Consider the following 23,767-nt stretch of genomic DNA (forward strand, 5'->3'; position numbering starts at 1 on the left):
AACAGCTGCATAAATCGGAGTGGATGGAATAAATAAGAGAAAGTGGAATCAGAAAACAAGCGTATGTTACCCGTCTCATGTGGTTGCTGGAGGTGGGATCTGTTGACTGGGAAGAAAACCTCACTTTCCCTACTCTTAATTTAAAAACCAAGTCAGCTGAATATTTTCTATTTTCTCCAAAGTGAGCCAAGCAATGAAGTTAGTGGTCCATGCCTGTGCATGTGTGGCCCTTGATCTCCACCATGGGGCAGGGACTCGTAATAAAATGGTTCCACCCAGCTTTATTGGGACCAGAGAGGGTGTTAAAAACAAACCAAGGTGGGGGAATGATAGGCCATCAGGCAGACAGGAGGAGGGAAGCAGCAGATCTCTCCTCTGAGAGTCCATGGCCTGTAAAAAGGAAGAGATGGGGACAAGGGAGAAGCAGAAATAAGGATGAAATAGAAAATCCGCCTTGACCTTTGCCCCCAAAGAATTAGACACATGGATTTGCTTCTCTGCTGAACCCATCTGTAGCCACCAGGCTGTCTCTTTTCTGACCTGTACTTTTGGGAAATGTTATTGTTGCTGGGAAGGGTGGGTCCATGCCTGAGCAGTTAGTGGAATGTGGTGGCCATCTGGACAACTATGTACAAACCAATTTCTTTTACACTGTCTATGTACATGACCACCTGCCCTTGCTCCTTTGAAGGGACGCTGGCAGCACTGAGAAGATGGGCAGCATGGGGCACATTATGTGAGAGATGAGGAATTCTGCCTTGTTTCCCACACAGAGTGGAGAAAGGCCGTTCTGCGTAGGGATGCTGTTGAGTTGGACTGTGGCGCTGTCCGACGGAGAGGGAGCACACTCCAACAGGAAAGGCAGGTTTGAATGTCAAGAGCTCTGAAGTTGTAGATTGCGAGAGGCCCTGCCTGGACTCTAACACAGTGCCAGAACTCATGAGAACACACGAAGATGTGGCCTTTGATCTACTCTCATGTCACCAGAGAGCAGTGAGAGAAGATTGGCCCCCTCTCAAAACTTACCCAGTCCCTGGAGCTCTGGCTGAGCCTAAGGGAACTTCTGTGGGCTCTGCCCTCCTCCTCCTCTGTGAGTCGGGACTCTAATCTGTGTCTTATATCCTTCCTGGGACCATTGTGGGGATTCCCTCATTCGGAAAGAATTCATGGAGCCCCGACCACACATTCAGTATTGGGTGGGACACTTTGGGGAATAGGGAACCCAGTTAATTCTCAGCGTTATCCTTAAAGAACTAACAGATGTGGAGGGAGTTTAAAGAGCCGTTAGGGGTGTTTTAGATGAGTTATGCAGACTGAGGTAGGTTAACCAGCGCAACCCAGCCTGGGGCTCAGTTTTACTCTGCCTTTCCCTGATTGAGACTGGGTACCGCCTCTGTAGACCTCACCTACAGGACAACGGGTAGAGATTACTTTCCTTAGGGGAGTCTTGTCCAGATCTGGCCAGCACAAATCTCCTGGCCTTTCAAACCCTTCTCCTGTGAGGACCAGAGAAGCAACAAATGTGGACGCCTCTAAGGCATTAGGTTCTTATCTGTGGTAAAGCAGGAGGTGGGTCATGTCTCCACAGTCCAGGATTTCAGGTCCACAAAGCACAATGGTTTCAGCAAAGGAGGTGCTGGATCTGTGCTGGGAAGGGAGGGGCAGGAGCCAGGCCTTCTGGGGGTTAGCATCTTCACTGCTGTCCTGGGGAGGAAGTCCTCAATATGCTCCTGCTTTTATGAATGTTTCTTTAAGGGTCTGATTGTGACAGCTAGAGGCTAACAGAGCCTTTCTCCAATCAAATATTTTCAGTTGTTTTTTTTTTTTTTCCATTTTCCTTCTTGGCTAGATTCTTGATGCTGTCACTCAGCGGTCATGACAAGCTTGCATTTCGAAGCATTCTGCTTCTTCCACGGGTCTAGTCCAAAGGCAGCCCAAGTAGACCATTCCCTGCATCGGAATCCACATTGCTACCAACCAGAGGCAAATTCTGGCCCTTGGCACTCCCAGCTCTGCTGTCTGGTGAAGACAGAAGCTCCCCAGGCCTCCTTGGTTTAAGACAGTATAAAGGAAAACAGGTGCCCTCCGGTCTAGCCATATCCCCTATAAAACAGTCGGACTCTCTACTTTTTGTGGGAAAACAGCAGAGGGGGGTTGGACTAATTAGTTTCCTCCCAGGAATGTGATTAAGGGAAGGTTGAGTGGGGTGGGAGAGGAAAGAGGCCCAGCAGGGAGAGCTGTCACCAAGGAGAACCACTGAATCTTGAATGACTGCCGGAGGCAGGAGAAGGTACTGTGAGCATCCTGGCTATTCCTGTCCTCCAGCAGGGGCTAGGTGGCTGCCTGGGGAGGAAGTGGCATGAAGGTGACTCATGACCTTGGGCAGAGGTTGCAGGAGAGGGCCCCAAGGTTTGCCTTGACCCTCAAACTGCCTACAAAACTGAAATACAAGACAAAGGATGGCTTTCCCTCCAACTTTTTATTCCCGTTATTTGCCGGATGGGTACCAAGATTTTGACTGTCTTTTTTTTTGAGTGTGTGTGTGTGTGTGTGTGTGTGTGTGTGTGTGTGTGTGTGTGTGTCTTTACTCTTTTGGGAGTTTTAACATCTTTAAACTGTGGTAAAAATGCACGGAGTGTACAATTTGTCCTTTGCGAACCGAGGTTGCCGCGGCCACAACGCAGAGTACTGACGACTAGACAATCACGGTGAGCTCCCGGGGACCTCAATTTGTCCTTTTCACCATCTTAAAGTGAACAGAGACGTGGCATTCGGTACCTCCGCGTGTTTGTCTCCACCCATAAACTTTCTCATTACTGTAATGAGGTCCGGGGGCTGGGAAGATGGTTCAGTGGGTGACAACACTTACTCCACGAGTGCAAGGACCTGAGTTCAAATCTTCGGAATCCGTGTGAAACGCCGAGCATGGCTGTATGTACCTGTAACCCCAGTTCTGTGGGAAGGGGGGCATGTGACAAAGGGGATCGATCGCCGGTGCTTGTCGGTCACCAGCCTCCTGGCTTCAGGTTTCATGGGAAGCTTTGCCCTAGGAGAATAAGCTGAGGAGTGATAGAGGACATTCGTGTCGTCCTCTGGCCTCCACAGGCGTGCATGGGCTCACACACCTGCACATGTATACGACATACGTAGCCAGTAAATACACCCAGTTAATAATGGCTCCCTTCCTTCCAGGCCCTGGCAATGATAATTTTACTTCTGTTGATAAAGTTTTCACTGCTCTGGTGCCTCATATTAGTGGAATTATATAGTGTTTGTTTCTTTGTGATGACTGGCTCATTTCTCTTGGCATGCTTTCTTCCAGGGTCACTGTGTTGCGGCACGTGTCAGATTTTCTTTGCAGAGGCTCGGTAGTGTTGCATTATATGTGTGCAGCACATTGCGCTTACCCCTCTGTTTGTTGGTGGCCATTTGGACTGCACCTGCTTCTTGGTCACCATGAACAACGCTCACACGGGCCTGGGTGTAAAAATCGCTATTTGACTCCCCTCTTTCAGTTCCGTGGGTGGATTCCTAGAACCCCTGGGCCATGCAGTGGTTCTAAGCTCCCGTTTTAAAGGCACTGCCATACCGCTTTCTATAGCAGGTATCCCATTTCTTTTTAGTGTGTGTGCTCATGGGTGCATGTGTGTCCACATGCATGTATAGCTCACTTGTGGAGGTCAGCAGATAACCTCGGGTGTCTGTCTTCAGGTACCTTCACCTTTTTTTATTTGAGATAGAGTCTCTCATTGGCCTGGAATCAGCCCTGCTAGACAGCCCACAAGCTTACTGAGATCATAGGTGTATACCATCATACCCAGTTCCCCCCACCCCCACATGGTTACTAGGGACCAGAACTCAGGTCCTCACACAAGTGAGGCCAGCATTTATATCGTTTTTACTGCCCTAGGTGCCTCATAGTAGTGGAATTATACCATGTTTGTTCTTGTGTGAGCCTTACCAACAGAGCCATTCCCCAGCCCCAGTTACCTCATTTCATATTTTCCCAGAAATGAGCAGTTTCAGCGCCTCTGTTCTTCACAAGTCCTTTTTTTCCAGTTCCTTGACACTCACTGATAAGAGATGTGCCATTGCTCTCGTCTCAGCCAGGACCATCCACAGAGAGAAGGACGTGGCGTCCCTTCCTTCTAGTCTCCAACTACGAGAGGCTGGACTGTAAAGAACCTCAGAGGTGCCTGTAGACGGCAGAGACAGACGAGCAGGGATGTGGGTCTTTGTTTTTTAGTCGTAGGGTTGAAGAAGTGTCCCTGGATCTTGAGGGCAAGTTTTCTCACTTCACGTGCAGACAGCAGTGCTGATGTCTCTCTTCCTCTCTCACTTGCCCCGGCAGAGCCAAAGGCATCTGTAGCACCTATTATTTATGGAGCACCTGCTATGTGTCAGACACTGGATAGGTACCATACATTCACTTCACATAACTCTTCTTTAACATCTGGAAGATGCATGCTGGCCTGAGAGTCACCAAATTAAAAAACATATCATTAGCAGATGCTGTGGTTCAAGTGTGTCCCGACAAGTTTGTGTGTTGAAAACTTAAGCTGTGGTACAGTAACATTGGCAAGGGCAGACTAATTATTATACGGGCTCTGCCTCATGGATTCATTTCATTATTACAGTAGTGTGTCCATTACCTTGAAGATGGGTTATGAGTTCAACCCCCAGTCCTGTCTTGCACCTGCCTCTTCACCTTCTATAGGATTCAGTCAAAATTCCCTCAGCAGATGCCCACCCACACCTTGAAGTTGGACTTTCCAACCCCCAGACCCATTAGAAATAGTTTAAAAAAAATTAATCAAGCTTTAGAAATCTGTTACAGAAATGTAAAACAGACTAAGACAATCATTAAATGCCTTTCCCCAAAAAGGAATAGAATATGACCAAAAGTTCAAGAGAGCATTGAAGACTTCTACAAGAGCTTCTGAGAGTGTGGCATTAGTGGAACAAGAACCTTCAAGAAGATTTAGATGCTGAGCTCTGGGCTCTGACCCTAGAGTTTCAACTTTTATTTTATTGTTTAAAGAATTTGTATTAGTTGGAGTTGGAGAACTGATTAAAAAGCTCAGCAGTTAAAAGCACTTGGTGCTCTTCCAGAGGACGAGAGTTCAGTGCCCAGCACCCATATTGGGTGGCTCACAACCACCCATAATTCCAGCTCCAAGGCATCTGATGCCCTCTTCTGGTCTCCATGGGCACCTGCACACATGTGCACGTGCCGATGACACAGTCTCTCTCTCTCTCTCTCTCTCTCTCTCTCTCTCTCTCTCTCTCTCTCTCTCTCTCTCTCACACACACACACACACACACACACACACACACACACACACACGTGCATACATGCTTGGAGAGAGAGAGAGAGAGAGAGAGAGAGAGAGAGAGAGAGAGAGAGAGAGAGAGAGAGAACTATATTAGTTATCTTGTTCCTGCAGGGACTCAAGAACATGTCCATTAGCTACTTTCTGGCTGGATCTCCTGCCTAGCTATCAACTCAACCCAGAACAAAGTGTGCTTCTCCCCTGAGTCATAAGGAGCCCTGGAGCCTCTCTTACAGACTTGGAAGACACAGCTGTCTATGTGACTCAGTGGACACTCTTATCACTTCTTCCCTAGCTCTGATCTTTCCATTACTTTCTTTGACTGGCTCACACAACGGCACCCACCTGGCTTCTTACTCACCTTGCCTGCTTCTTTGATCACAGTTGTCACGGACATCCTGGCTTCTCTTCAGCCCTGAGCGCATCTCCGACTCCTTCCTCTCTTGGTCTGCCCCCTCTCAGAATGGGCTGGCAGTTCTGTCTCTGCAATCTGACCTTGAGCCATTGACAGAGCCAAGCCTCCCATGGAGTCCAGGCTCTGATCACATCCCATGCTGACTTCTGCAGCAGCCATCTTCCTGGCGGGCATTTCCACCTGCAGCCTCACCCCTCCCTGTACACTCCATACCCAACGGCTAGGCTAATTTTCTCAGAGTGCTACTTTGATTTTGTCATCCGTCCATTCAGAAGTCGGCAGGAGCTCCCATTTGCCTCCCACCTTTAATCTAAACTCCTCAGCGTGTGTTTTGAGTCCTTGGCAAACTCACATTTAACTACGCTCATCTTCTGCAACCTTCTGACTTTTCTTAGCTCTGGCCTGATCCGACCAGCCTTAGTTGCTAGCTTTGGGGTACCGCTCTGCTCTTGCCTCTCTGAGTCATGTCTATATCAGGACAAAACAAAGAGATGCGAGCAGGGACCTCTCAGGATTTGCTTGGGGCATTAATATCCCTGCTTGGCCTGCAATGGCTCTTACACAGGAAGTGCTCAATAAATATTTGTCAAAGGAACGTTAAAGAGTCTTCTCTTTGAGGATCTTTTCTTGGGTTAATCAACCAACGTATAAAAGACTTAAGGTGTTTAGGATACAGAATGCATTTTAGCTTCTGCTCAGGGAGTGCACAGTTCAGTCTAGACCTAGAAGTCTGCACCACATTCACTTGATCATAATATAGACAGATCCTAAGACGTTAAGCCAGTTTGGGAGGGTGAGGGGAATACCATAATGTCTGTTATACACAGTGCATGCTGAACTTCAGAAACTTTGGAATGGGAAAAATATATGCAACACAGACTAGAAATAAATCTCAGGTATTAGATGCTACCACAGAGCACGGGTCCTTTATATTCCATGTTGGGCTGGGACTCGGTTGGGTTCAGTAACTGCTTCCCATGCATCATTCATCTCTCTATATCTATATGATGTAAGCCTCATCCTCTTAGGAAGCACCATGCCCCTGGGGTTTGGATCATTTTCACTCTATACACCACATGTAGCTCGAGGAGTGCTTTGCTGAGTTTTAGTCCTAACCCCAGTTGCCAGCCTGGACCTCTTGAGAAAATCACACATTCAGTCCATTCATGCCTTACTTTTTCCATTTGTCAATGAGAATGATCAGAGCATCTTCCGCCAGAACTGCTGGGATTATGAAAGGATCCTGTACCTGGCACGTAGTTAGGTGATGCAGTATAGGCTTGCAGTTACTGCTGTTTCCATTACCAGTGCTCATGGAGAGAAGGGCATAAAGTGGGTACATAGGAATGACTATAGAGATGAGGCAACTTCCTCTCAGTGTGGTTAGAAGTCTTGACAGAGGCAGTAGGGGGTGGGGGGTAGGGAGAGGTAAGCAGTTTGCTACTGTTACAGGAAGAACCTCAATCTCTCTTACCAAATCTGCTTGAGGTGTTTGTGGAGTACATTTGGCTGCTACTCCATTTTTTCTTCCACTCTACCTCTTTGAAGTCCTGTTGCCATCCGTCTCTGGATGCCCCTGACTCTGATTGGCATGCCAATGAAACTCCTTGTGGCTGTGGTATGGCATAGAGCTTCTTCTTACTCAACTCTTCTCTCTTTTTGGATGTCAGGAGCATCTGCTTGCAGGATTTCCAGCACTCCTGGGATCCCACAGCAATGGGGTCTCATGAACGTACGGTCCTTCCGTTCCTACATCCAAAGACGATTTACCTAACAGATGGGCTCTTTTGAATATTTATGTCTGGGCACATCTGTTCTGGACTTGAAAGTTTAATAAAGCTTTTCATTTTCTGAAGCGCTGGTGAAGCCTGTCTGTGGTGAGCTGACGGCCCCCTGGGGTCAGCTTCTCCATGGTGACTCTGGGGCGTAGGGGGTTCGACTTGGGTCACTCTGTTTGGCAGGCAGCCATACTCTTCAAATTCCCCCTCCCTGCAGTAATGGAGAGAATGACCGTCAGGCCAGAGGCAGGTGGGGGATGCTCACTGTGTGGACCAGTTGACCATGTTTACAAAGAGCCAAGTAGCAACAGTTGTTTGCAAATGGGAACACGCTTTCTTGTACACCATTCCCCTCCCCACTGACTGGGGAAGACTGGGCACTCTGGATAAAGGATAGTCTAGACTAAGCTAGATCTTTACTCCACAGCACACTGACTTTGGGAAGATTCTAGATAACCTACATGTCACTTTTCTCCCCGATGTGACAAAATGACTGAGACAGGCCGCTGAAGAAAGGAAAAGTTTCTTTTGGCCCACAGTTTGGGGATACAGTCCACCACGATGGGGGAAGGATTGGGGTCATATTGCACGTCGGGAGCAGAGGGAGATGAATCCTGGTGCTTGCCTCGATTTCTCCTTTTCGTTCAGTCCGGGACCCCAGCCCACAGAATGGAGCTGCCCACAGTTAGGATGAGTTTTAATTAATCCGATCTGGAAACTTCCTCACGGACACGATCAGAGGTTTGTCCTCTAGGGGATTCTAGATCCTGTCAAGTTGACAGCAGTGTATGCCGGCACAGCCTGGGTGTGCAGGGAGAACGCCTGGGTAGTGAGACCTCAAAAAACGACACCGTTGGAGGCATTTGAGTACAGCCAGCTTTAACATGGTTTGGATGCTGCTTGCACCTCACGGGTTCATGTGCTGGAGGGTTGGTCGTCAAAGCAGTAGCACTGAGAAGCGGTAGAGCTTGGAAGAGGTGGCGGCGCCTGATGCAAGGTACTCAGGTCCTGGTGGCACTTGCCTCTGAAAGAATGAATGCTGGTCTTGCAGAGTAAGGTAGTTCTTGAGAGAGAAAACTGTTGTAAGAGGCTGGTCCTGCTCTGGTCTCTGGCTTTTTGTCACACAGTGTGATTTCTTCGGCCTGAGACCATCTGCTTAGGGACCTTCATCAGAGACGTCACCGATGGTGCCGTCTGATCGTGACTGTCCCTCCTTTAAAATGAAGCAGACAATCTTCTGTCTTTAAAGCATCCAGGAGCAGACATTTAGTTATAGCAATGGAAAAGGGGCTACTCCAGGCTTCTTAGCTCTTGCTTCTGTTCCCTCCTTGTCCAACCTCGATGGCATTTTCTAACATCCACTCACTTAGGCTCTATTTAGTGCACAGACTTCTAAGACAATAACAACCACAGCGGTAACAGTTACACCTTCTGACATGCACAGTCAGTTCCTGCACATGCCAAGAACCACACTATCATTTTTTTTTATCTTCATCATGTCTAATTATCTCCACAACACCCAGCATAACTTTTATTTCAACTTTCCACATAAAGAAACTGAGCTGTAGAGAGTTTATTTAATTAACTTGTCAAGTGGAGAAGTCAGGGTTTGAACCAAAGCTATCTCACCTCACTCGAAACTGTTACTCTTGTCTTGTCAGCTGACTGGGAAATGTCAAACCAGAATTTCCCCCAAAGTGTTGTTTTTGGAGCCTATCCTGAGAGGGTTAAACAACTCCAAATGGCACCTCCCCCTAGTCTATGGAAAACACACATCAGCTTCACGGATGATTTTAGGAGTTCCTACAATAAAGAAACTGTAACTCCAAGTTTTCCAAAGTTCCCTTTCCCTTCGTATCTATTCACAAATAGCTCCTGGATCTAACACACTGAGGATTATTTGGGGAACATTACTGAGAATGAACGCTGGCTTGAAGAGTCAGCCCTCCCTGGGACCCTTGTCCCTAACAAAGCTCCTCTCAGAGGGCAGCAGGGTGGGAGTCGGGAGATGTCACACTGTTGGAATTTCCAGCTACCGTTAGAGAGGCCTTTCCTGAGAGGGGAAACTTTAGAAAGCCCTGGGTTTGCTGTCTACACAAAATTACTTATTTTAAAATTATTTCAAACTCACAGAAATTTGTAAAGACAATACAAAGCACTCCCATCGACCTCCGCCCTGGGACCTCACTCAAATGTTACCAGTATTGCAGTGACTTCCTTTTCAGCAGTGGGTCTGATTCAGGGTCACATGTAGTGTCTGCTGTGGTCTCCTTCTAGGCATTTTTATTCTGAAACTGCTTGGTTTTCTTTGATTTTTATGTAGGTCAGTTACATTGTCGGATGTCTTTCCATTTATATCCAATATGTAATGATTGAGTACACTCTTGTTCTCTGGCAGCATGCACTGTTCCAGACACATTGACTTCCTCTGTCTGAGCTCTGGAGCCTCCCATTCCTCCAAGTGGCCCTGCTCTTTTCATGAGAGTTTCTAACGGACACAAAGATTCGAGTGACAGATATATTCATTGATGGTGGGATGCCACTCTTTAGGCCTCATCAATGGATAGAACTGGGTGCTGTGGGATGTTCTGTATGCTAAATGTGTTGCTCTGATTGATTAATAAATAAAATACTGATTGGCCAGTGGAAGCATACGCGGGACAAAGAGAGAAGAGAATTCTGGGAACAGGAAGGCTAAGTCAGGAGATGCTGCCAGCTGCCGCCATGACAAGCAACATGTAAAGACACTGGTAAGGCACAAGCCATGTGGCAACTTATAGATTAATAGAAATGGGTTAATTTAAGATAGAAGAACTAGATAGCAAGAAGCCTGCCATGGCCATACAGTTTGTAAGCAATATTAAGTCTCTGTGTGTTTACTCAGTTGGGTCTGAGCGGCTGCGGGACTGGTGGGTGAGAGAGATTTGTCCTGACTGCTGGCCAGGCAAGACTGGAGAAAACTTCAGCTACAACTGGGGAATCATACGTTGAGAGCTGAGTGTGGCTGTGCATGCCTATAATCCTTATAATCCAAGAATTCGAGCAACCAGGAGTTCAAGGCCAGCCTCAGCTACATTAGGAGTTTGAGGCCAACCTGGACTAAACAAAACCCTGTTTAGACAAACCAATGAAAGAACAAGAACTACTTGGAAATTACACATTGATTTTTATATACTAGAGAGATAACTGATTTCTAGGCACTGAAACCCTTGAGTTCAGATGGATGCTTCCAACTTCAACCCAGTGTCATGGGGTACATTCTGGCTTTCTCTCTTTCCATAATTGAGTCTCCTGTTGTGACCATGGAGGTCTGGCTCATCTTACCTTCACCCCCTTTTAAGTAGCAGAGCTTATGACTCCTGTTTCTGGAATGCGATCCTGACACCCGTGTTGGTCTGTCTTGGTGATGTTTTTGTGAATGAAGGGAAGAGGAAGGAAGAATGGAGGAGGGAGGTAGAGATAGGAGGGGTGGTGGCGGATGTGTTTGTGACAAGGAAGAGAAAGGGAATGGAAGAAAGTGAGCTCTATGCATTTTGCAAACTGGTTTTCATACTCAAAACGAGATCTGAGAGTTCGTAGAAAATAATATCATTTGATCTATCACGATATTAAATTACTGTGTTGTTGTTAGTATTTCAGTTAAAACCAGTAAGTAGGAATTTACGTGGTATCTTTTCCTTTCCTTTTCCTCCCTCCCCCCTCCCTCCTTCCCTCCTCTCTCTTTCTTTCTTAAGAAAAGATATCTCTGTGGGTCCCATGCTGGCCTTAAACTTAAGATCCTCCTGTCTCAGCCTCCTGAGTGCTGGGATTCTTGTCACCATGCCTGGATTGGGGGCATCTTTTATCTCATTATAAAAAATCTCCTCCATTCAGAGGCTCCCTTTGATAGAGAAACATCTTGGTTCCAGAGAAATGAACCCTGAGCAATTGACGGGCTGATTTCTGGCTTGCCAGAATGACTGGGAAAGAGTTTTCTTGCATGGGAAGAGGATTTGGATTGAGTTCCATATTCCATAATGGCTTGGTGATAGAGGAAGAACAGAAGCCTGAATGTGATCAGACTTCCATTGAGCTGTGACCCCCAAGCCTCCCCTGCCCACCACCACAGGTGGCTGAGGATTGGACAGTGCTTCAGGGCGACAATGTCAGCAGCCAGAAGGCTCGCTGGGGCATCTGAGGATGGACCACATGTAGGCTTCTGAGCACTGGCGTGACGAATCAGCATCTCTAGAGAAAACATCGTGTGGGTTGAGACAGCCCTCAGTTCCAGTGCCAGGAATCTAATGGGGGCTTCAAAGGAGAAACAGAATGTTCGGCTTGGATCGGGTTCTGACCCAGGGAGTTCTTTTGTTGTTCCCAAATGGACCACAAAGCGGAGAGACTTTGTGATGGGCCCGACAACAGAAACCTGTCGAACACAACAAGCGAACCCCTTCCCGTGGTTCTGCTCAGGATGAGCTTTGAACACCAATGTTCTCTGTGTCTTCATTTTCGAATGCGCTCAGAACTTTACTCCAAAGGAAGTAGCGTTTTCATCTTTCCAAACCCTGAGGCCAACTTAAGTTTTAAATTGTATAGAATGCCAGCAAACATGGCTTCAGCTGCCTGGGACCAGTGACAGTTGGACAGACATTCTTTGTGCCAGCTCTTTGAGGCAGCTCTGAGCTACACAGCTGTCTAGCGAGGTGTCTGAGATTCCTTGTCATGATTAACTACACTGAGGTAGAAACAGCAAGAACAAACTGTGGTGTTGGGCTGTCTTCCCTCCCATTTCCCACGAAATGAAGTGGTTGCCTTGGTGTCTAGGAGAAGCTTGGTGTGTCTTGCTCACCTTCCTTTAGTGGCTTTGAGTGTCAGATTTCATGACTGCCCCCTTTTCTTGTTGAAGGCACTCAAAGTCAGAACTATTTTGGATCAGTAATCAAATCTTGATGGCACCCTGCATCTGGAAACTTTCTGAATGTTGTCTCAACAGTCTGATGCTTTACTGGATGGCTGTATTTGTGTAAATATTTTTGTACATTTGTGTTTTTCAGTATGAGGTGTGTATGAGTTTCTTTTCTGTTGCTGTGACAAAATACCCTGACAAAAAGCAAGTTAAGGAAGAAAGGATTCATTTTGATTTATGGTTCCAGAGGGATTACATCCATTATGGCCCCCAAAATATGGCAATGGACAAGGAAAGCATGACCACAGAAACAGGAAGATGGCTGGTCACATTTTCATCTACACACAGGAGGCAGGGGGTGGGGAGGGGAGAACAGGAAGTAGGGGTGAGGCTATAAACCTTTAAAGCCTGATTGCACTGATGTACTTGCTCCAGCAAAGCTGTACTTCCTTAGAGTTCCATAACCTTTTAGGTTCCACCAAACCACAAGACCAAGTGTTCAAATACAGGAACCTGTGGGGGATGTGCTCATTCAGACTCACAGGGTGTTAGTGTTGTGGCTGTGTCTTCTGTAGCTAAACCATTTTAGCTACACAAATTCTGGAGAGCAAGCTGGGTGGTCACAGAATAGAAATAATGTAACAGTGGCTGTTTAGAGATCAGTTTGTTGTGTTCACCCTCTGCACACACTGCCTCCTTCAGTCTCTGTAACGGTGGGGGTGAGGACGGTTATCTTGCAAAGGAGACTGAGCATAGTTGTTGTGTTTTGGCAAAGTTAGGCTTTAAATTCAGAATTTTCCCATCCTGCAGAAGCAATGTTCACCCTGCTTTGTTGACTCTTACAGACCACTTCTCTTTAAGCCACGAAGGCAAACCTTGGGTGGGAGCTGCATGAGGCACTATGGGCCTGAAGACATAGATCATATGAGCGAAAACCACTTCTACAAGGCAGGATTTTCATGTGTCTTGTCCCAAGGCCAGAGTTCAGATTCATGGCAGTGGAATATTCATGAGTTGCCACGGTGTGCACTGTCATCTCACTGTGAAGGAAGGTTTCCTACGATCGAAATTAGCCTAAGGTGAGGGCTCTTTCTGAGCTGAGGTTCACACGTGTGATTGGGGCAGCATACAAGCCACTTGGAAGACAGTAAATTGATATCCATCTATACATTTACCCATCCATCCATCCATCCATCCAACCAACCATCATCCATCCATCCATCCATCCATCCATCCATCCATCCATCCATCCAACCATCATCCATCCATCTATCCATCCATCCATCCACCCACAAATCTGTCGTCTGTCTGCCATCTATCCAATTATCTGTCTACTCACCCACATATTCATCCATCTAATCCATGTACCTATCCATATATCCATTCCTCTATCCCTCAGCAACTAAACCAAACCAAATCAAATCCTTGTGCTGCAGTTTGGAGCCCGAATGTCCCTTCAAAGGCCATGTGTTGAAGGCTGGATTCTTAGCCTGTGGTATTACTGGAAAGTGGCAGGAATTTAGGTTGTGATGCCTCATAGAAAAAGTTACGCCATTGGGGGTGTGCCTGTGAAGGGGATGTTGGGGTCCTGTCTGTTGCCTTTTTCCCTTTCCTAGACTTTCCACTGTGAAGTGAACAGGTCTCCTCTATCACACACCCCTGCCACCATGATTGGCATGTCATGCTGCCGCAGGTCCAAAGTGCCAGTGCCAGTGCCAAGCCACTGTGGGCAGAGACCTCTCACTGTGAGTAGAAATGAGCCTTCCCTCTGAATATGTCTCTCCAGGTATTATATCAGAGCGATGAAAAGCTGACTACTAGACCTTGCAAGTGACATTGGGGGAAGCTGGGAAGAGATGGGCTTGTATTAAAATAGGGCACAGAGTGAAGCCATCCTGGATTATTAAAATGAGTGCTGCAGAGAGCAGTATTTTTCAGGGGCCTAGACGAGGGAGGCCTTTAGGACATGGGGTGGCTACTTTGGCTGTTGTGGTAGTCACCAGGGATGATGGTGGGACAAGCCAGGAATCCAATTAGTCTCAGTCTTGATACTTGGGCTGAGAAATTGGATTATGGTCTGCCCACTACTGAGATATAGTTTGGGTCTCTTTTGCTCTATGGAAATGGGATGTCACTTTTAATCTTGAATTCCAGTGTGATTCCCACCATAGGACTGAAAGAAGATGAAACCAACAGGGATTCATTTGAGGAAGGATGCTTTGCCTTCATCCCCTACTTTCCCTCTCTCTAAGGAGAGGTACTGTGTCCAATCCTGGAAACTCGGATACCCAATCAGCAACCCAGCAGCAGATTCCCTTGGCTTTTATGACCTCGGAGGCTATAAAGCTGACGGTAGGGGACCCAGACTCTGAGGGGCCCAGAATGTGGGGTGCAGACGTATGTGACATAATTAGGCAGCCTTTATGAGCGAAGCAGGGAGAAGTCATTAGGGCTGCAGCTTCACAAAGGGAACTTCCTGCTCTGGCTGCCCGTTAAAGGGCTGCTTCTCAATGAGGCTGCCCTTCTTTGATCCCTGAGGCCTCCAATGTTTTGCTCCCATCCTGTCATGATATTTAATGATGGCCTCACACGTGCAGCCAGAGCCCAGCCTGACTGAGCATTGTTTGTTTGGGGAAGGCATCTTCACATGACAAGGTTCTGGTGTGGTGTCTCACACGGCAAGGTTACTGAGGCAGTTCTTTGGGTACCAGCAAGGGGCCTGATGTCACTTGGCAGCGAAACGGGCTGAAAAGGATGATGCAGAGATCCAGCCAGTGCCAAGTGCCTTGGCATAAGCTTTGTTTACTATGGGATGGATCCACAGCATCAGCTGGTACACTGCTTGTAGGGAGAAAGAAAGAATTTGGTCTTGAATAGTCTTTCAAAAGGCTGGAGAATGTTTCCTAGGAATAGATCTTCTCCCAACCCATAGCCACCCATGGTCACGCTCATGAACGGCTTCTGAAAGGAAGATTAATAGGTCCTTAGGGAGCACAGCCCACAGCAGATACAGGGACCCCACAAAGTTCTTGACTGACTGTGTCCCCCATCTGCTTAAAGACCTCTGTACACAAGGAGGCGCTCTCCCTCTGGCAGCGTAGCCTCTGTGGTGGCTGCAGGCTCTCTCCTGCATCTTTGAGTCAGAGGTTGGCTCTCAGAACAGGCTGTCCTTTGTCAGAGTTCTGCAGAAACTCAGGGGTGCTTCCTGGGTGTCCCCTGAACATTCTCGTTTGCAGGCCCAGCATCCCGTTTCTGCTACTGTCCTTGCCGTGTTCTGGTTTCTATACCCTTGCATCTGTGTTCCTTCTTAGAGAACGCACATGGGGGAGCGTTAGTGGTTCTTTGAGCCCTGGTTAACTCTGCCTTGGCCACTTGCATAGGTGCTAATCCTGGGTCGCTGAAATGGGTCAGTAATCTCTATCTATGAAGGCAGTTTCCTAGGAAATTCCAGAACGAATCCAAGTTCATATTCCAACTGTCGGCATGCAAATGTTGCTTGCCCCTCTGACTGTTTGGATTTAAGCATTTCAAGTGGGATAATTGCTTGCACGGCTCTCTTTGGAGATGTCACCCCGAGAACCATCTGACTGTTCCACGTGGATGGAAGCAAAGTTCCCGTAGCTGCCTCTTAGTGGGGATGCTGCTCCATCCATGCACTTAGCTCCATCTGCATCACCGCCCGTCTCTTCGGTCTTGGATTACGGCCGGAGCTCCTGAATGACCTCACTATGCTTTTCCTACCTCTTTCCAGTCTGCTCTTCACACAGCCCTCCACAGTATCTTTTTAATCTTTGTTCTAAGTAGAGATTTCTAAAAACAGTTCATCAGCTTCTCACTGCACATTTGATAGAACCCAGTCTTGGCCTTCAAGAACCTGGAAGATCTGACCCCGGCTTCAGTTTCCCGGGATATTTTGTATTATTTTTCTCCCCGAAACCCATGCTGTATCCATACTAGCTACCTTTCAGGACACACTGGCTCTTTCTCCTAAGTTTTTTTTTTTTTTTTTTTTTTTGGTTTTTTGAGACAGAGTTTCTTTGTGTAGTTTTGGTGCCTGTCCTAGATCTCACTCTGTAGACCAGGCTGGCCTTGAATTCACAGAGATCCGCCTGGCTCTGCCTCCCGAGTGCTGGGATTAAAGGCATATGTTACCACCGCCTGGCTATGCTAGGCTTTAACATAGGGTTCTTTTTGCCTAGAATACCCCTTCCTCACACACCTACTAGCTCTTTGCTTAGCTGGCTCCTTTTTAATCTCAGACCCTACGTATTTATTTAAATTTAATTAATTAACTAACTAATTGATTCATTTTATGTGTGTGGGCGTTTTGCCTGCATGTATGTCTGGCTACCACAGAGTCCAGAAGAGAACATCGGGTCCCTGGGTACTGGACTTATAATTGTGAGCTGCCATATGGATGCTGGGAATTGAACCTGGGTCCTCTGGAAGAGCAGCCAGTGCTCTTGACCACTGAGCCATCTCTGGGGCCCCCAGACCTTCCATATTCAGAGGCTTATGTTAGTTTCTCTTTGCTGTGACAGGATGCCTACCCAAAACAGCTTTACAGGGATATGTTTATTTTGGCTTCTGGTTTGAGGAGATATAGTTCATTCTGGCAGCAGACTGGTCATGGTGCATCCACAGTTCGGCAGCAGACCAAACTGAATACTGGTGCTCAACGGGTGTTCTCCTATTTAATCTGATCTGGGACCCTCGCCCATGGGATAGGATCACTTCCGTTCAGGGCAGTTCTCAGTCATCCTCGCTGGAAACATTCTCACAGGTCCTTTCACGTTTTATCTTACTAATGCCCTAGGCATTCCTAATCCAACCAAACTGACGACAGAAATTAAGCATTGGCCTCAGAGAGGAGCTCCGTCTACCCCCAATTCCCTATTGTCTTTGTCAGATCTTGCCCTCCCTTATGAACCTGAGCACGACTTATAACCACACATTTGTTTGTAACTTGGTTATTTTATATTCCCTTTGTTTTCCCTATCTATGGAGTTACCATACCGTAACTCCAATCAGGCCATATTGTTGTCCACTTCAGTCCCCAGGAGATGTGTTGAGTGGTGAAGAATCAGCATTCACTTGTTAGATGAATGAATAATTGGGGTGGGGATATGACCCAGTTAGTAGACTGCTTACCAAGCATGCACAAAGCCCTGGGTATTTCCCCAGCACCATGTAAACTGGGTGTGGAGCTGCACATCTGTAACCCCTGCACTGTAGAGGTGGAAGCAAGAGGATCAGAAGTTCAGGGTCATCCTGAGGCTATATAATATATTCTAGGATAGCCCAGAGGATACAGGACTCTTCCTTAAGAAAAAAAAAAAAAAAGCAAAAAGCCTAAATGAATAGGCAAATGGATGCAGCAATGCAGTGGCTTATTTGTCTCTAGCTGTCCATCAACTTGAATACAAGATTCATTCTTGAGTTGTATGCTTGTATGCACCATGGTTTAGGATATATTTGAAAGATAAAACAATCTTGATGAAATAAGCATCCCCTTACTTTCTTTGTTTTCCAGATCCCAACAAGATGGAATTTGTATAGAGTTTAACCACAGTGTAAATGCATGCTCCAACTGTCCTCCCAAATTGCAGATCTTCCTTTTAGATTTGTATTGCTTTTATTTTTGACAGATGGGAAAATATTTAAATTTTGTTTACATTTTACTCTCTCTCTCTCTCTCTCTCTCTCTCTCTCTCTCTCTCTCTCTCTCTGTGTGTGTGTGTGTGTGTGTGTGTGTGTGTGTGTGTGTAGGCCAAAGGATAATTTGTGGGAGTTGGTTCTTTCTTTTTGTCATATAGGTCCAGAGGATTAAACTTAGGTGGCAAGTGCCTTTACTGGCTGAACCATCATGCTAGCCCTGCATAATTTTTTTTGAAGTTCCAAGACCATTTTATTAGAATGTAAGAGTAAAACAACAGGGTGTGGGGGCGCTGGAGAGACGGCTCAGCAGGTAAGATAGCTTACTATGGACATGTGAGGGGCTCAGCATCAGTTTGAAGAAGCTAGGTGTTGTGATAATATTTTATCTGTGTACCCCAATAAAGTTTATCTGAGGATCAGAGGAAAACGCCAGCCACTATAGTAAACATAGAAGTCAGGCAATGGTAGCACATGCCTTTAATCCTATCACTCAGGAGGCAGAGATTTATCTGGATCTCTGTGAGTTCAAGGCCACACTGGGAACAGAGCCGGGCAAGGTAGCACATGCCTTGAATCCCAGCACTAGTTAACCATAGAGGTCTGGAGGTCTGTACAGACAGACAGGAAGTGACAGAGTTGGGCAGGAAGAGGAAATGATGTAGTTGGGTGGAGAGAGGAAATGAGATGGCAGAACAGAAAGGCATATAGGCGTGGGTATACAGGAAGTAGCTCTCTTTGGCTGAAGATCTCCAAGTGGTGAGAACGTGGTTGGCTTCTTTTTGCTTTTCTGATCTCTCAGGTTTTTACCCCAATATCTGGCTCCGGGTTTTTTATTAATAAGACCATTTAGCACTTTGTCTACAAGGTGTGGCCTTGAATACCTGTAACCCCAGGGCTTTGGGGAGTGGATGCAGGAGGAACACTGGGGCTTGTTGGTTACAAGCCTGAGTTCTTAGTTCTCAGTGTCCACATGGAAGCTTACAACAGAATAAAACAGAGTGATAGAGCAAAACACCCAGTGGCCTTTTCAGGCCTTTCCCCTGCATGTACTCTCTCTCTCTCTCTCTCTCTCTCTCTCTCTCTCTCTCTCTCTCTCTCTCTCTTCACACACACACACACACACACACACACACACACACACATGCTCGCATGCATACACGCACACACGAGAATACACATATATGCTACAGATGAAGCAAGCTGTAAATCTAGGGTGTTCCTAGGAAGAGGCAGATGGAGAAATGAGAGAAATCTATACCTTTGAGCTAGGGTCGGCAACAGGGGGAACGTTCAGAGACGGCAGCGAGACAGCTCATAATGTCAGGGCCAACATGCTTAGAACCTGGGTGGGTATTTGAACAGTTCTTTATTGAGTATTTCAGTGCCTCAATTCAGATTAAAAGAAAGGAGTTGGCAGCCATATCACTACCACCCTGGATGCACATGATCTCAGATTTTTACAAAAGACTTGAGATCTTGAGCACCATTCCTTGCTTTAATCCCCCTCAAAAGGATTCAGAGAGGTCATTTAAATACAAAACAATTTCCCCCAACAGTTCTCCCCAAACCACAGCATGGACAGAGCTGACTCTTATCAAACCACTCTTTCAGGTGTGTCCCTGGACTGGAGCAATCTGTATGGGTTCTTCTAGCTGTCCTAAGTGCCACAAGCTGGGGGGTTAAAACCGACAGGGCATCATTTGCTCAGTTCTGCAGACGAGGGGTCTGAAATCGAGATCTGTCCTGTGGGTGGCTTCCAGCTAGAGGTTCTGGTGGGATTCTGCCATGAGCGCTCAGGCTTCTGGCGGCAGCTGGCAGTCTTTAGCACACCCATAGATTCACTCCAACCTCTCTCTGCCTCTGTCATCACCTCCTCTGTGTCGCAATGTCCATGTTAGCTTGGCAGCTTCTTCGTTTTGTAAGGCCATCAGTAACTAGACTTAAGGCCCATCCTAAATCCAGGTGATCGTCTATTGAGTTCCTTTATGTTGACGCCGTTATGTCTGCAAAGACACTATTTCCAAATAAGATGGCATTCACAGGTGCCAAGAATTGGGACACGGATGTGTCTTTGGGAAGGACACATCCCTCAGTATCTCTTAGATACTGAGATATCTAAGAGGCAAAAGTGATATGAACAAGACAGCTAGCTGCTTATGGATAAAATTGCAACCACAATTATCTAGATAAGTGCTCTTTGCATTCTATGATATTGACTCTTGGGGAAGAAATATGGCGGCTGGGGAGATGGCTCAGTGGTTAAGAGCACTTGGTGCTTTCTCATGGAACCCAGGTTTGGTTCTCAGTGTTCACATGGAAGCATACAATCGTCTGTTATTCCAGCTAAGAGAATCTGGTGCCTTCTTCCAGCCTCTGTGGGTCCCAGGCATGCGTGTGGTGCAGGTGCATATAGGCAGGCAAAATACTCATACACATAAAAAATTACGTTAAAAAATAAACTCTAGGAAATAAAGAAATGGTTTGGTTGGTAAAGTGTTTTCTGCACAAGCATGGGAACTTGAGTTCATAGCCCCATAATCTATGTAAAAAAAACAGCCATGAGAGTATGCCCCTGAAATTCTGGAGCTTGGGAGGCAGAGACGTGTGTGTGTGTGTGTGTGTGTGTGTGTGTGTGTGTGTGTAAATCCCCTGGCTTTCTAGTCAGCTAGTTTAGATGAATTGGTGAGTTTGAAGTTCAGTGCGAGACCTTCTCTTTCTCCTTCTCTGTCTCTGTCTCTCTTTCTCTCTCTCACACACGCACATCCACACACAAACACACACACATATACACAAAGTGGAGAATGACTGAGGAACACACTTAACATGTACCTATGGCTTCCATAGACATATACACACACATGCAGATACACACACATGCATACCCACACATGAACATGAACACACACATACACACACATACACACACACACACACACACGCGCGCGCGCGCACACACACACACACACACACACACACACACACACACACACACACATCTGGCTTCTAGCAATGGTTTATACATAGTACATCTTCTATTTTAGAATCCCTTTCATAATGTGGGAATTACTTCTTTAGGCCACTGTGGTGGTTTGAATGAGAACTGTTTCCTGTCAGCTCATGTCTTTGAACCCTTTGACTCCAATTGGTGGTACTGTTTGGGAAGCTTAGACAATCTTTAGGAGATGGAATTATGTCACAAAGGTCCTCCTCTCCTTCTGCTTCCCATGAATGGATGAAAATGTGGCCAGCTAGCTTCTGGCTCCTGCCACCATGTCACACCTCTCCCACCAGGATGGACTCTGTCCCTCCGAAATTGCAAGCCCAAAATGAGCTTTCTTCCTAAGCTGCTTTTAGGCACGACATTTGATCACAAAAACAGAACAGTAAACAACACAGCCACATTACTTAATCTGCATAATGATTACAATGGTTTGTGATGGTGGCATTTTTTTTTTTTTTTCTGTTTGGAAAATAAGATACTCGCTGTTTAGATCCACAGGCCATTTGTAAAATTGGATTATTTGGTTTCCCAGCTCTTTCTGTTTCTAGAGTACTTTATATATTCTGGATAGCAGTCCTCTGTTAGATGTATAGCTGGCAAAGATTACCACTCGTGGAATTTCTTACTCAATTTCATTAGCTCCTTGAAGTTCTGACATTTTGGGTTTCAGACTGAAGTATTTGCTCTACCTGGAGTTAATTTTTTTTGTGTGCGGGGCATAGATAGGGGCCCGATTTCATTCTTCTACACATGGACATTCCAGCACCGTTTCCAGGGATTCTGTCTCTTCTCCAGTTTGTGTTTTTGGGTTGATGATGTCAGGCATCAGAAGGGGGTGGTTAGACTCACACCCGTTCATTCCGTTGGTCTACAAGCTTGTTTTTGTGCTGGTACCATACTGTTTTTACTGCTGTAGCTCTAGAATATGGCTTCTCTAGAATTGTTTTGCTCAGGGTTGCTTTGGCTATCCTGGGTCTTTTATGGTTTCATAAGAATTTTAAGAGGCTTTTTTTTTTAAATTTTGTGAAGAATGTGGGGATTTTGATTAGGATCCCATTGCGCATCACATTTGTTGTTGAGCTGATTATGTCTATCAGGCACAACTATATTTGTTGATGATCCATGATAACTACTCAAGCTTTTATTAGTTGAAATTATACCTTTCTCAATTTTGTCTCTGATTGGAAAGGCTAGAAACATTTGATGCTCCTATAGCAGACACAGTCTCTCTGGTAGCAGCCAATGTTGGCATGGTCGTTTGGTTACAGAGTAGTGGTCCTTGACAGTGTTCTATCCAAACACACCAGGACATACACAGCACATGAGTATACCCATATATATATATTTTTTTTTACAGAATTTAAATCATTTTGCAGCAAAATGGAGCCAACTGAATCACAACCATTTCTTTGTTCTCATTCTTTTGGTGGTGGGGCTGGGGTGGGGGAATAGCGTGAGGGATTTGATATTCATGAGAACATTTTACAAGCATGTGAGAAATGAACTCCATCTTTTAAAGTTGTAATGTATTTTGCAGGTTTTCTTAATCTGTCCTTGCTTTCCTTCTTCCTTATAAAAAATTTAGTGATGATTAAATTAAAATGAAAACGGAAGTCATAATAAAAACTCACAATCATCATGGTAATTTGTAATTGCCACAAATATTAATAGGACATCCTTACTTGGCGTTCACTACTCCTGTGGCCTGCAAAGGACAGAATATGAGGGCCTGTAAATTCCTTATATTTGCCTGCTATACCATCTCTTCCTTTCCCATTCAAGAGAATATTTGGAAGATAGATGACTGGAGAACTATAAATAATCCATTCTTAAACTGTAAAGTTAAAACTCATCATTACATGGCCATGTAATTAAAAAAACAGCTTGACAGTCCTTTAATAATGAACTTACACCAACCTTTTGCCTACTGCCCTTCATAATTGCAAGATGGCTGCCGTAGCTCTCTGCGTGGGACGTCTAAGCAGGGGGATGTTCAGTTGGGAAAGAGTCCTTCTTCCTTGTGTCTTCCCCTTCTTCTAAAGCAAGGAACCTTTCCTAACAGTATCCAGAAAGCCTCTACTCCCATTTAATTGGTAGTTTGGGGTCATATTTATATACTAGACCAATCCATGATAAGAGAATGAAACTACAGTCACCCTTAGTGATGGATGGACCTGTTCTAGGAAATGCATCCTTGAGTGATTTCATCATGACACAAACATCTGAGTGTATTTATATAAATTAACACAATTAAGATGTCATTAAGCGATATAATTTATTGGCACATCATAGTATTCATGGCCCATTGTAGACAGAAACATGGTTTGTGGCGCATGACTGTGACGTTTAGCATAGTTAACCATGTAATCTAGTAGGAGTTAGGTTGCTCAAACAGAGTTGGCATTTTGTTCCAAAGAAGCAAAAGACTAGAAAAGAGAAGATATTGGGGATATACTGTGATAATTCTGTTTACAGGTTTCAGAAACTCCAGGTAAACATGACCTAGAAGTAATGAGGACGCCATCATCTTACATAACAACACAATTATAGTAGGTGGTCCCAGAGTTGACGGATTCAGCGGCTCAAGGAAGTCAAGATCCTATTGTCTCCTTCACGGTCTTCTTGTCCTTATCTGTTATTGGCTTTGCCTGTAGCTGTCATAATTCAAAGTGTTGTAACCTGTAATGCAGGAAT

The sequence above is a fragment of the Peromyscus californicus genome, unplaced genomic scaffold (genome assembly GCF_007827085.1).
Source record: "Peromyscus californicus insignis strain IS unplaced genomic scaffold, ASM782708v3 Scaffold_21__1_contigs__length_65335640, whole genome shotgun sequence".
In the NCBI taxonomy this organism is placed as follows: Eukaryota; Metazoa; Chordata; class Mammalia; order Rodentia; family Cricetidae; genus Peromyscus; species Peromyscus californicus.